Source organism: Podarcis pityusensis (assembly GCF_964106645.2).
Source record: "Podarcis pityusensis genome assembly, chromosome: 5".
Classification (NCBI taxonomy): Eukaryota; Metazoa; Chordata; class Lepidosauria; order Squamata; family Lacertidae; genus Podarcis; species Podarcis pityusensis.
Genome location: NC_138032.1, coordinates 52,368,254 through 52,382,771, shown reverse-complemented (window position 1 = coordinate 52,382,771; position 14,518 = coordinate 52,368,254). Strand labels below are relative to the sequence as shown.

The window sequence follows — 14,518 nt, the reverse complement described above, 5'->3', positions numbered from 1 at the left end:
GTGCAATTAGATGCAATAATTGTAATACGTTCGGCAGCCTTGGATGCTACGCGGCTGCGAGTCTGTTGGTATGTGGTGCACTGTTGAAATGGAGCCCTTGTGATCACCTGCCATTTGGCAGTAATGTCACTTTCTGCTGGAGTGAAAGCATTTCTCACATTTCATGTGGCAATAAATATTGAATTTCGGAGTGTGATCAAGCCTTAGGTTGCAGGTGAATGCAAAAAGTTTGCTCCCAGGGGCACGTGCCGAAAGCGTTTGTACGCTTTTGATGCTGTTCGGCATGTTTGCAAATGTTGCTGCTCTTTCTCTATCCCACCGGGGCTTGAAATGCTGCAGGATTGTCAAGGTTCAGGACATGTTAATAATGATCTGCTGCTGTTCAAACAAAACAAAAGGCCCTGACAACAAAAGCGACTAGGGCTGCCTGCATACCATACACGGAAAGCACATTATTTCATCCAAGGAATCCTGGGAATTGTAGTTTGACCCTTGCAGCAATACAATTCCCAGAGCGCTTCAGAAACTGGTTTCCAGAATTCTTTGGGGTAAAATAATGCTCTTGAAATGTATGGTGTGTACACAGCTGAAGGCAATTTTTCAGTTCTGATGTTGCCTCAGACAGATTGGGAGCTGGGAGAGGATATAGTGGTCTTGGTTTTATAGCTGGTTAGCCATCACATTTTATAGCTATGGTGGACAGTTAATTCTGGCTATGGGGAATGCCTACAGTACTCAGATTTGATATGGCACAAGTTTTCAGGCTAGCCATGTCTACTTCATAATCTACAGTGGTACCTCGGTTTTTAACGTCTCTGTTGACAAACCATTCAGAACCCGAACACCAAAAACCCAGAAGTAAATGCTTCCATTTTTGAATGCTCCTTGGAAGTCGAACGGCTTCCACTGCGTGTTTTTCAATTTTCTCAATTGAATTTGCAGACAGCCCTTTGCGCCTCAGTTTTCGTTTGTTTAGGAGCTTGAATGGTCTGCCGGTAAGGATTACGTTCAAGAACCGAGGTACCACTGTACTTGATAAATGTAGGCTGGTACTGGGTCAGTGCTTTCTGGTGAATTCAGCCACCTCTTTCATATGCTACAGGAGGCAAAGTCTTGCATACCATGCCAGCAGGTTGGTAAAGGGTTAACCCTCTGCCTTCTCCCACATGGGACTCCTCATGTTCTACGTGTTTATCATCAGAGGCCTTGCTCTGTGTCCCCATTCCCATTGATTATTTGTGTGGCTGGGACTTAAGACATGGCCTTTTCCATTGTGGCACCCAGACCATAGAACTTCCCCTGAAAAGTCCAAGGGGCTTCTGCTATGATGGCCTTTCAGTGAAACATAAAAACATTTTCCTTCACTGAGGCCGTTGGTTTGACCTGAGGTGTTTTGCTTTTGTTGTTTGCTCCTTACAATGAGTTTACTTGGCTCTTATTTTAGCTCTCTGTTCTTAGTTACTGTGAATTGCATTTTGTTTTGGGTTTTATTGCTTGCAGTTATTGCAAGCTGCCTTGGAAACCTGTTGGGATAAGTAAACTACTTCCAAGAGGTAGGGATGTCAGAGAATTCCAATGGAAATGGAAACAGGAGCGGAAATTGCTATGTTTGCTTATTCATGCTATGTCCAGAATAGAAATAATCCATACTTATTTGCTGTAGTTATTTTCATTCTGTAAATGACATGTAAGATATGCAATGAATGACACACACCCCAGTTCTATTGTGTTTCCTTTACATTGAAATGGAATGGAGTGGAATAATGTAATGATTATTGATAACATAATTAATTATGTAAAAATTCTGCCACAGCAGATGGAGAAACGAATAACATAGTTTTTGTTTGAAGCTGAACTGCAGTGGAACAGAAATAGTGTTGAATGCAATAGGTCAGGGTAGAAATGGATGTCTTCCTACATCCATATGAAGAAGCCACAGGATGATATCTCTCCTAAGCCTCTGATCTGCACACTCCATTCCCATATATCCTATCCTCCTGCCAATCATTCCTTCCCTTACTCCCCTCCTCTTCTGGCATGCCACTGTCTTCTCCTAGTTTCAGTGGTTACTTCTAGTGCTCATCAATAAGTACTCATCCACCTACCTTCAACAGCCATGTGCACCATTCATTGATAGGTGAGTAACTGTTGCCCAAGTTTTTCTTACTCAGCCCACCAGTCACCATCAAATCCAGAACTGGAAAAACTCAGTTAGTGTTCTCTGAACAGAAGTGAGTAGGATGAAGACTGTGCATTATGAACTCATATGCTGCATTTCCCAATTCCAAACAAGGTTGTTGTTGAATAACTCTTTTCTGCAAACTATTAATGCAAAATGGTTGGGACACAATAAATACTACACAGCTTTCAAGGTCCTGCTAACCACAATTTTGCTTTTCCAGTTACACCATCTAGTCCAAAATCCTGTTCACACTGTGGCCAACAAGATGTTTATGGAAAGTCCACAAGCAGAACCTGAGCTGCTGCTGCTTCTCTTCTTCTTCTTTCGCAATCACTCGTATCCAAGTAAGATTGTCTTCCATAAACATGGTTTTAACAGTGAGTCCGTAAGTGACTGTGGAGGCCAATTCTGGATCCACACGTCCTTCCACAGTGGGGACATAGGTTTCCAGGCGGGAGTTGATCATGGTGAGGGTTTGCCAAACATGTCTTCCTCTTGGTTCGTTTCGTCCTGCGTCTGAGTGTCTTCAAAGCCCATGACACCTTTGGAGTGCTCGCAGGCCAGTGTTTCCCAGTTGTCAGTGAGCTGAGCACAACAACTTTAACCATGCACTGTATGAAGAAGTTCTTTCTTTTGTCTAGTTGAAGCCGCAAGTTGGATAGAGCACCCTAATCTGGCCTTCAACTTCCATTAGCGCTAGCCAGGATGGGGTTGACTTGGTTTTCCCAACCTGATGTTTCCCACATGCTGTGGTCATCATAATTGGCATATTTCTTTCACCAGGGTCTCATGGAGTAGGATGGACCTTGTGTTTTCATTTTGAATTCATGTGGTATTGCAGAATATTTAGTAGCAATCAAACATGGTAGATACTATTTTTAAAATACTATTTTTACTGCAGCAAAGTTTATATGCACTATAAAAAACTGTCCAAATTCAGATCTTTGTGGTTAGTTAATGCTACTCATGTAACATGGAGTAACACCTTTAGAATCTATAGTGCTACTTCAGATTTACTCTTGCACCTGTTGGGAAACAATGCTCTCATGTTTTTGCTCGACAAAGCTGTACAGATGGGCTAATTGAAGCTTTACTCAGTCTACTTAATTGGACGAATGGCCCTCAAAGCTGTCAATAAATGGTGTGTTCACAGTGAGGTAATTAATAACGCCATTTCCTTCTGGTAGACATATCATTAGCCATTATTTCTTGAATCACGACATTGATGTCTTTATTCCAAGAGGTAATTGCAGGTTTCTGGAAAGGGTTATGGTTTGCCCACCAATTCCCTAGAAGTGACATCAGCGCTGAAAAATTAAAACTACCCAAATCTGTTATTTTTGAATTAATAATTAGGAGAAATTTTGAATAGCAAATATGCCCTTTACTGAAAGACGTTTTTGTGCCCGTGTGGACATTTACACGGAGAATAACAAGTTCATTTGATGGAAGAACATTTTGAAACTCAGATAGTGACTCTGAATTGCTTCAGCTGAACATTTCTTCATTTTGCTGTATCGCTGACTTTTTCTGTAATTGCCTTGATACAATACATTAACTGTGCTATGATGTTGTTTTCTATTAGGGCCAAACTAGATATGACGCATGTCACAGTTTGGCATTGCTTAGCTGATTTTGTTAAACAAATAGCCAGCATGGGGGGGGGGTGGATTGGGACTGTGGTATGCAGGGAGGAGAATTTCAGCCCCCTCCCCAGGCAAATGCAGTCCTAATCAGAATCTCTTGGCCCACACCAGCTATTCACCACGGGAGGAATGCTCTTCCCATTGCAAATAGCAGGAATGGGGTGATATTGCAATGGCAATTTTACTCCCCAAATACAGCTGTTCCAATTTACCTTGGAGTGGCAATGGCTATATCTGGTTTCTTTTAGTAAAATTATCACAGAGACTGCTCAGGATGCAAATGCTACATAAGTGTAAATGCATACAAATGCAGCAAGCTTAAACGTCTCATTTTTTCCACTGGCAGGAGGACAGGGACCTTAGTGATCAGTGTTGTGCGGTTTGATTCCTTTTCTGTTTAGTAGTTTCAGATGTCAATATGGTCGAACACAGATCTGGATGCAGTGTGCTACCCCAACCCAGCAGTGATTTGAATCCAGATATCATCTTGGCCTTAGGCACAAAACACTGGCAATTAGGTTGAGATGTGAGATCGGTCCTCCAGGCAGATGTGCAAAGGTTTCAAGCACCACTTTTTTAGGGGTCAAGTGAGTGCCTCTTCTCTTTGCTGCCCTGCCTGTATAGATATGCTGGGCAAACTATGAAACACTCCCTGCAAGGGACCCCTGTTGTGCACAGAGGAACACTAGCTTGACTTGGCAGCATCTTCAAAGAGATAGCAGAAGGGAATGTTGTAGCCCCTGTGAAGAGGAAGTCCCAGAGAGGATTTAGATTTGAGATTTCTTCCCTTGGAAAGAGAGAAAAGGGCCTTTCAACATCATGGAAGGTGGGGCACAGAAGTCCTCAGGGAGGAAAGTGAAGCAAGGCCAAAGGAAGTCCTATAAAAGTGCTATAAAAATCAGCAGATGGATGTGCATCAAATCCAGCATTTCCAACACTGAAGCCATCATATCAGTAGCTGCAGATGCAGAATGGCGAGTTGTAGCAATACAGATGCCAGTCACAGAGGAGGGAACGTTTTAATTCTTCTTGCATGGCAATAAATTCTAGGAAGAAGTTTGCACACACGCAATCTGCCATTCAGTTTAAGTGAATCATTTCCTTTGACAGGATGGCCTCTGCCAACCAGCTGGCTTTGGGAACATGCTTTTCACGAAGTTTGGGTGTCCCAGGTGCACTGCTTGAAAGGTTGCGTTCTGCCCTCTAGCAACAACTGAGTGAACATCCTTGACAGTCCCCAGAGTACATGGCTTTGCGCAATGCGTCTCTTGCAAAATAATGATTTAAGGAATGCAGTGTTTCCTTGGGATTAAGCTGAAGATATTTACAGTCAGGGGGAAAAAGAGAGGACTGTCCCCAAAAGCAGAGCAAGTGGGAGAGAAAGAAATCAGTTTATTGTGGTATGTTCAACACATTTCACACATGAAACCTTTCTTCAAGGGCAACTAAAATAAGCATGTATTCAGTAATTCTGAAAATGCAATGGGGAGAGGATGTAGCTTAGTGGTTGAGCATCTGCTTTGCATGCAGAAGGTCCCAGGTTCAATCCCCTGAATCGCCAGTTGAAAGGATCAGGCAGCAGATGATGGGAAAGACCTCTGCCAGAGATCCGCTGTCAATCCAAGTAGACACTGCTGACCTATGAGGATAAATCATCTGACCTGGTATAAGGCAGCTTCCTGTGTATACCCTTTAAAGTCAAACATAGTCTGTTGCAATCTTCATATATATTATAGTATTGCAGATTGAGCACAATTTTATCCATGTTTGCGCAGAAGTAACCCTGGAATGTGTCATTTGGTGTAGTTTTTTCTCTTATCAGGAGATAGATTTGCATAGGAATGAATTCCTATGAAATCCAAGGTCTTTGATGCCATAGGATAGGACTGTACTTCTCTAATGAATTATTCCTAAGTAAATATTAAAATTCTTTAAAAGTAATAAATAAAACTAACTCATGATAATATGTTGTTGTTGCCTCGTTTAAATTTCACACCTGGGATTGTGCCTGTCTAGAACATCCTAAAACATCCTGAGACGTCTCCATGATTATTACACTAAAAGATGTTAAAGTATGTTTTTATGCATCCTCGTCCATTCACCAGCTTGTTATGTTTTGAAAGGCTTTTTCTAGTGGCCTCACCTGCATAAAACCTATTGCATGGGCATCAATGACATAAAAATTGTGGAAACTACTGCAAGTGGCAAATTGTCTAAAGCACAAACACAAATTCTCAATTGGATTCTCAAAATTAACTTAGGAGAAACACACAAGAGGAACAATCTTGTGATAATGCAGCCTCAAGTAATGTTGGTTGTTCTGGCAGTTGACAGGCTTGTGCTCTGGGGTCAGCCAATCAGTCCTTAATATTATGAGTCTTTTTACGAGCAATAATGGGCTCTTCAGATCACTTCCAACAAATCTATGTTCTTCCACAGAGCTTTGTTGGTACAATTAAACATGAGATGCTGTGTCCTTTGATCTGACCACAATGGAGTTAGAAGTATATTGTTTCTATCTTAGTGTGCACTTCCTCTAGGTCAGTGGTGGAGAACCCACAAGTGTAATTATGACCACCAGGCTCCCTATTTGGCCCATGAAGCTGTTTCAGCCAAGCCACACCCACTGCCCCACACCTGACATCACATATGATGCCTTCCATAAGGTCTATTGCAGGCATAGGCAAACTTGGCCCTCCAGATGTTTTGGGACTACAACTCCCATGATCCCTAGCTAACAGGGCCAGTGGTCAGAGATGATGGGAATTGTAGTCCCAAAACATCTGGAGGGCTGAGTTTGCCTATGCCTGGTCTATTGTGGGGCAGGTAAAGATGCAGCTGAGCTGCAAAGTGCAAAGGCAACTGTGCAAAGATCTGCGCACCCAACTTTGCAAGCTCCAGTGATCAGCCGATCACTGGGGCTTTGCTAGCTTTCTCAAGCTGTGATGATCAGCTGGTCACTGGGGGTTGCAAATTGCTATCCACCAGGCTTGGCAAACCCCAAACTTCAGCTGATTGTTGGGGATTGTGAGGCATTATGGGCAGGGCTTGTGAAGCCTTGATGATCAGTTGATTGCTCCTGACCACCTGTCAACCCTGGACCATGAGGGGTGTGTGTATATATCTATTTTCCTACCCCTCCTCTACCATCACTGGATAACTTTTGGCATTAAGCAGTAATCTGAAGGGCTCAGATTTCCCTTCAGTCACAGATAGAATCTGTCCACCTATTAAGGTAAGCCAACATTCTGAGGTTGCAGAACTGTTGCATCTTATCTCATGAGTGTCACCCCATTTAGCAATTTTTGCACCCCATTACAAAACCACCGTGAACTGTTTCCACGGGGGTGGGTTTTTATGGGGAAGAGGGAATGTGCCCCTATTGCCAAGGGCTCTGAGCCCATATTCCCTTGCCCCAATGTCAGTGTTTCTGTGGCATGTGCATCCCCATCCATATTCTACCCCAACTTGTCGTGAGGAAAGCTGGACCAAAGCAAAGATACTGGAGCCTTGGCCAGGACTGTGTATAGTGTTGGGATACTGCCAGGGAGATAAAGTCCATCATGGCCCCCAAGCCGGCTGCCGGACGATCCATCGATCTCCCGTAGACACGCAGTATCAGCAATTAGCGACATGAGCTCCAGAACATTCTAGAGCCGATGCACACTCTTTATCAGCAGATAATGCACAGCAGAAGTCGCACTCAGGAGAGCATTATTTACAAGTTTTATTCAGCGTTGATCAGAACAAAGAAAAACATGACTGCCTGCATCAGTGTCTCCAGACACAGAGAGAGAAACGAAAGCAATAGGAAACATAAACATCCTGTGAACAGGAAATACGCAGACTCTGTGACTCTCAAAGCCTGCTCCCTTTTAAGGTGGAACGGAAATATCCTAGTAAGGCAGTGAACACTGGTTTCATTGCCTGGGTAACGGAGTGTGTGTCTTCACCCCCCAAAATGGTTGCAAACAGGCATGAAAACCTATGCAAATGAAAGAAGGGTGGATTGGGAACAGGTGGCCATGGTAAGCCAAATTATAGGGTGGACATGATTAAACCCACATATTTGTGGAAGACAATTGCTGGGCTTTTGAGGCTAAACAAAATTACCTTTCTGCCACAACCTGCTCACATTGAGCAGGAGATACAGTTTGAGGTTCATCTGCCTTTCTCCTGTTTTGAAATTTAATTTACCTACCTTGCCTTTGCTGTAACCTGTTTCACTTTCCATGAGATTTCCTGAATATTACTGCAGGAACTGCACAAGTTTGATACCTTTATATGGGGGGGGGGGGGGAACCTGCCAGAGGAAAGCAAAGCCCTGTGCAAAACCTGAGCCCAATTGAATATAAAGTAGATGGGTTTTCCCTAAAACGCAACTGGATAGCTCAGTTCTACGGTTTTGCAAACACACCTCAGAAAATACTGACAATGTAAACCTCAAGTTAAAACTCAGCAAAATGAAATAACACATTAGGCAGTAAGCAATGCACTCATTCTGTTAGTGCAAGGCGTTAACACTTGTGCAACAGAACTTTCCTTCCCGCCTCCTACTGTACATGCAGAAATCCTGGTGCTGACGGAACATTCATGCAGTGTTACTTTGAATACAACCCAGTATCTTTACTCTCAGCACACCTTTAAATACACATCCTGAATGAAAGCAGATATTGAAACTTATACTCATTGGTTTACTTTCATCACACATTAAATAAGTGAACATCTTGGTCAGATATAAACATCTATACATTTCTCATTTGGATTTTCAAAATTGCCAGGTTTGAATGCATTCCATTTTCTATAAATGCATTTTTCAAAAGCTTCTTTTCCCAGCTACCATTGCAACAGATCTATTTTCAAAGCACAATTTATTCTTACTATTACTATTTATTCTTACTATTCTTACTATTATTTGTATTCGTATTATTTTATCCCATTTATAAATCACTTTCCATAAAATAGCTTGAAATATCAGCAATAAAAATAATGAAAAACAATTAAGTGCACCTTTAAATTATGGAAAGCTTTTCCCCCTGCACTAGGTAGTTGTCATTCAACTCCATCTCTTCTTATGCCATTGTGTGGCGTTTGATATGTAGTATTTAACTTAAACAAGCCAATAACTGCTGAATAAAGTTTGCAAACCGAGACAGGCTTTGTATTCCAACCCCTCAGTCTTAAACTGGCCTGATAAAAATCAGAAACTTGTCAGTCTTTAGGATTTTTTAAATAAAATTGGGATTGGGTGGGGGACTAAATTTAGCCATCGTTGCCTCTCCCTGGGCCTGCTGACCCTGAACCAAGTGACTGTAGCTGTGCTAACAAGAGACCCATTGTCCCTTTCATTAATTGAACTCACAGAGGCAGGTAAATCTTTAAGCAAGATGAATGGGCAGCATTTTTTAAAAGTAAAATAATTCACTAGAATTTGGGGTGCATTTCTCTTTAATTAGATGAGTACCAAGTCAGAGGCCTTGTCAAACACCCTGCATTACCTTTATGATGTCAGAATGAAGCCAGGGCATCACAGAGCGGCAGGTGAAGCTAGGCAAATACGACACACTTTTCTCTTGCAGTCTTTTCTCCAGATGAAAAAAGTCATTACCACAATGATACTCCTAATTATACTGTCATTAGGGTACTGCTGCAGTGCATGCAGCCGGCTTGCTTAGGCAAACGGATAGAATGTGGCATGCAGAAGCAGGCCGCCTTTAACTGCTTTGCAGTAAACAAAACTGCCCTTCCAGTTTAACCAGTTAGCCCTTGTTTGACGTGGCACCTTTTTAAAGGGACCACCTTATTTCTGCGATAGTTGTTTTGAACTGTTTCTGACTTTGTGTTTTAATTCTTGTAACCCACCTCAAAGGGCAGGTAATTAAATTAATAATAATAATAATAATAATAATAAGCAATTTTCTTAATAGTACTGGACTTGAACGTAAGAAACAGTACTTTAAGACAATAGGACAGATTTGCAGTGTACCATACCCTCCAATATTTCTTGAGTGAAAATAGGGACGTTTTATGTATGTATGTATTTATTTATTTATTTATTTATTTATTTATTTATTTTACTATTTATTATACTATTTATTATACTATTTATTTTACTATTTATTATACTATTTATTATACTATTTAGGCCCTGCCCGTCTGACTGGGTTGCCCCAGCCATTCTGGGTGGCTTCCAACATATATAAAATCATAATAAAACATTAAAGATTTAAAAACTTTCCTATAGAGGGCTGCCTTCAGATGGCTCAGGAGTCAGATAGCTTCATACCCTCCAAAATTTCTCTGATGAAAAATAGGGTTAGGGAAATGTGGGACATTCCAGCATCAAAACAGAAACCAGGACAGCTTCTGTAAATCCAGGACTGTCCCTGGGAAATGGGGACATATGGAGGGTCTAGTGTATCTGTCACATGTCATTCATTAAGGCCTCTTCCCCTCACTATCTGTGAGGTGCCCATGCCTCATCTGCTAGATGTAAGTATACTGAGTGGATCAATAATTTTGTTGTTCTGAGGCTCAAAGGGTTCTGAGACTGTACTGAATCAACAACAATCTCAGAAGTCTGGTCCATGTGCTTTGTTTTTGAAGGTGTAGCTTGGCTGCCAGGTCCTACTTTACCATGGATGTTCCTCTATTTGGTGGAAGCTTGGTTTGAAGATCAAGAACCTTAAGATGGGAGAGGAGGTCCCTTGAAGTGACCATCAACGGTTCGCACCTGGACAGCAGACTGAGAAGGCATCTGCTAGCAATCTTCTCCACTATAAGGAGATGCAGTTGTTTCAAAATGTATAGCTAGCTATACATGTCATTCAACATGTGGAAATTTAAGGCAAATCTGTGTCCTCTTTTTTGGGGGGGTGACACATTTTCTCTATTTTTTGGTGATTCATAAGTGGTCACCTTTTGTAATATTCCTGTTTATTTTTTCTTTCATACTGAATTAACTGCTTTAAAAAAGTATAATGTTTATGAGTTTGAAGTACCAACCCCCCCCCCAAATAAACCCCACCCTAGGCAACATATGAAACACATCAAAGTCAGGTCTTGCGCATTGGGCTTTATGAACTAATTTAGAGAAAGTGCCATAAGTACAACTAAAAATAAAAATAGACCTGGGAGAGCAGGCAAAATTTTTTAGTTATTTAAATGCTGAAATGGTCCTGTTGTAATACAATTAAATAATAATGTTTTCCTCTCCTGTGGTTTCCCTATATGGTAACAGGCACTTTAAGACAAGGCTGCAATCCTGTCCACACTTACCTGGGAGTAAGGCCCATTGAACTCAATAAAGAGACTTGCAAAGTTTTGTGCCCTAATTCTCCTGATTTTGCAGTTTTGTTCATTTAGAGCTTATCAACTGAAGAGCAGTTCTTTAAAAAAAACACAAACCTGGTACCTGTGTTTCATTACTTAAAATAATATACAGAGTATCATTGTTTGGTAACTTTGTCCTATCCCAGTTATGAAATAAAGGAGGAGGGGCACGTTGACATTTTACCTGGAGTATAACTTGAGAGCTAAAAACTATGGCTACTCACCAAAACCCCTCTATCTTGGAGCTCTTTTGCAGTACAAGTTAATTAACTGGATTTAGATATTTGCAAGATGATATATTTAATGGGATTACGGCTCATATAATGTTCTCTGTGACTGATTTGGAATCTAAGCTGAAGGAACAGAATACTGAGTTTCCAGCTCTTTGAGAGTTAATGTTGTGTTGAAGAAAAGTACAATTTGAACCTCATTGTTCATGAATAGCTTAAGTTATTCAAGTGAAATGGAGCTGGGTCTCTACAAGGGCTATGCCAAGCAGATGCATAAACGCAAGGATGCAGGCTCTGACATTCCTGCCGCCGCTCAAAGTACAGATATACCCACACCTGAACTCCTGGCAAGTTCAAGGCAATTGTGTACCTCATGAAAATATAATGGCCCATTATTCAGGGTCTGTCTCCCAAGTGGGATCAGTTCAGGGCTATGGTCTACAGGTTGACAGATAAACATTCGTTTGTTTGGGATGTTTATACCATGGCTCTAACCCTATATAGCCATAACATGGCATATCTTTATGGCATTTTAAGACTTGAGCATTGTAATGTTTATCCAGTTGTAATTATTCTAATAGACCTGATTGGAAAATTAAATAGTACCTGACTCATGGAAGATCATAAGCACATGCACTCATGCATGTCCAGCAAGTTCCTTACACGGAACAGAAGAAAAGTTCTTTGGATAATAAATTTTTGCATTAAGTAGAAAAAAAGTTAAAGTCCGTTTAATGGCAGACAGAAAGGGAGAGAATAAGCTACAAATGAATACACTCCTGCATGGTTTCCTCTCCTTCCCATAATGCTTAGCTCCTGCTGCCATCCCAATGCACAATGACATGTCTTTTACCAACATGAATTAACAAAATAACCAGGGAATGACATGTGAACTAAGCCTATGAGAACAGCCACTATAATCATGTAAAAGGAATCAGGATATCAACATAAATGCTTATTAACTGGACAGCAGTATGTTCTTTTAGAGGTGTACGACCCAAAGTGGATCCTGTCATGATATCTCACTCGCCATAAGTTACGTACACAATCCAAACTTTCACAAAAACTCTTTATGGCAACCCAGTCCTTCCTTAATGACCAGTTCATTTTGGAAATCAGGGACATGCTGGGCAGTGATTATGAAACTTGTTTTTTTTTTTTTTAATTGTTGTTTTGCAAATATAACAAAAAGTGGAGGGGGGACATGATCAGCTGATATTAACAATGAAAATAACACACACACACTTAAATATAAGCAGTCCAGATGGATATCAAAATGAGATTGACATCCAAATAAGATGTACATTCAAACATAGAAAAGACAGTGAGAACTTCAGACCACTGAATAGTAGGTGGTGAGTCTTTATCCTTCCATCCTTGAGGTATATGTTTCCTTGCAACCATATGGGCTCACAGTATCCACTTTTGTTGTCCAACTGCTTCTCCCCACACCATAGGAATATAATCTAAAAGTGTTTGATCATACACAAATATCAAGGATTTTTCAAAAACAAAGTTAACATAAACAGTAACTTCCGACTAAGAAGCAGACACAACAGGTAACCAGGAACGCTGCTTTTTCAGAACTGCTTGGAATTGTTTTAGCAATTCAGTTGCAAACTTCGAGCATCAAGCCCTTTATAAGCATGGAACAAAGCAGGTCAGGCAGCTTCAAGAGGTAGGATGTGGTTTTATGACCCCCGGGCAAAAAGTGTTACTAAGGATTGTCATAAGGTCATCCAACTGAAGGGTGGTATCCAGTGCTGTTCCTCTGCTCTTTGATCCATCAGTGGGTGTCATTCAGCAGAATGGAAAGTGAGGCTACTTTTGCAAATTCACCCTTCACTCTGCAGCCTTCATACCATCTCCCACACCGTTCAAGTCCCTCCCCAACCCTGTGAAGCAGGCAAGGTAGGGATTGGGAGCAAGAGGAGGGAAGGCGAATATATAAATATTGCCTTCCTCCTCCTCCTCCTATTGATGGAAGCCTCAGCTGGATCAAAACGTCTTTAAAGGGAAGCTATGTGATACAACCAAAAGTGCATAATCCTGCTATATAGTTGTACTCCAGATTCCTCCGATGCCATGTACCAAGTCAGGACAAAATTGCCACCCCTGAAGTGTGAGCTAGTCTTTTTATGGAATAACTGTCATCAGGATTGATCAGTGCAAAGGGCTGCCACCGGACACGTGGCTTGGGTGCCAAGGCACCCAAGCCACAAAGTTCCCAGGAGAACAGTAAAACACACTGAGATGGAGTATTTTGGTTTATGGGTTCAAATAGGCCACAACTTTATTGGTTACAGATGTGAGCAGTTTGGCTTAGGCATTGGGATGAAGCCAGGATATATCTTGACTCCTGCCTGACTGCAGGGAGTCGACGGAAGGGTGAACCACCAATAGGGGGGTGCCCTATGACTTACATCAAATTGGGGCACCCCGAGGGGTCCCCGTAGGAGCTGTGACATGGCCCTAGCCCACATCCAGGCTTCGGACAGTATTCACACCCCAGATCCCTTTAACAGGCTGCAGCTGTCCCCCAGCACAGATGACGCAGCTGGCCGTGATGTAGGGGAGAGGCAGCGTACCTCCACCCCAGACCGGAAAACCCGGCTTCTGGCCACAATGCTGCCCACCAGGTAAAAAATGAGCAGACCTCCTGGCAGCAGGGCTGCTGCCGCTTACCAAGAGGGAAATGGGAAGTATGGAGAGGGCAGTGTGCTTGACACTGTGTAGGTACATCGATGGGAGCTCCTGCTTAGTATTAGATCTTTGATGGTTCATTCGCCCATGCAAGCCAGCAGTTCATCTTGCAAATAATTTACATACAGGTAGGAATCAGTTCAAACAAGATGATGATCTGAAATAAATAGAGCCTTCAGTCTATCCTATGTGGTTCCACATTATTTGTTTCATATTGTAGGAATCATACTGATCCTTTCCCCCCTCCAGCAGGAGTTTTGCGCTAGATGTTGACACAGGGAATTCTGGCCACATCTGTAATTAGCACATGCAAATCTCTGAGACAACGTGTACAAACAAACAGGACAACAGATTTAATAACTAAAAAGACAGAGTACATCGGCTTGAATTTCAAGAGTGAATAATTTGGGGGAGGGGAGGGGAGA

The 14,518-nt window shown here is 41.8% G+C and overlaps 1 long non-coding RNA gene across 1 annotated transcript; it reads left to right on the top strand.

The window, feature by feature from the left end:
- The first annotated feature begins 9,375 nt into the window (after nucleotides 1-9,375).
- Nucleotides 9,376-10,680, top strand: LOC308477496. Its single transcript, XR_013986587.1, has 2 exons — nucleotides 9,376-9,702; nucleotides 10,435-10,680. It is a non-coding gene; the product is annotated as an uncharacterized lncRNA (long non-coding RNA).
- The last annotated feature ends 3,838 nt before the right edge of the window (nucleotides 10,681-14,518 follow it).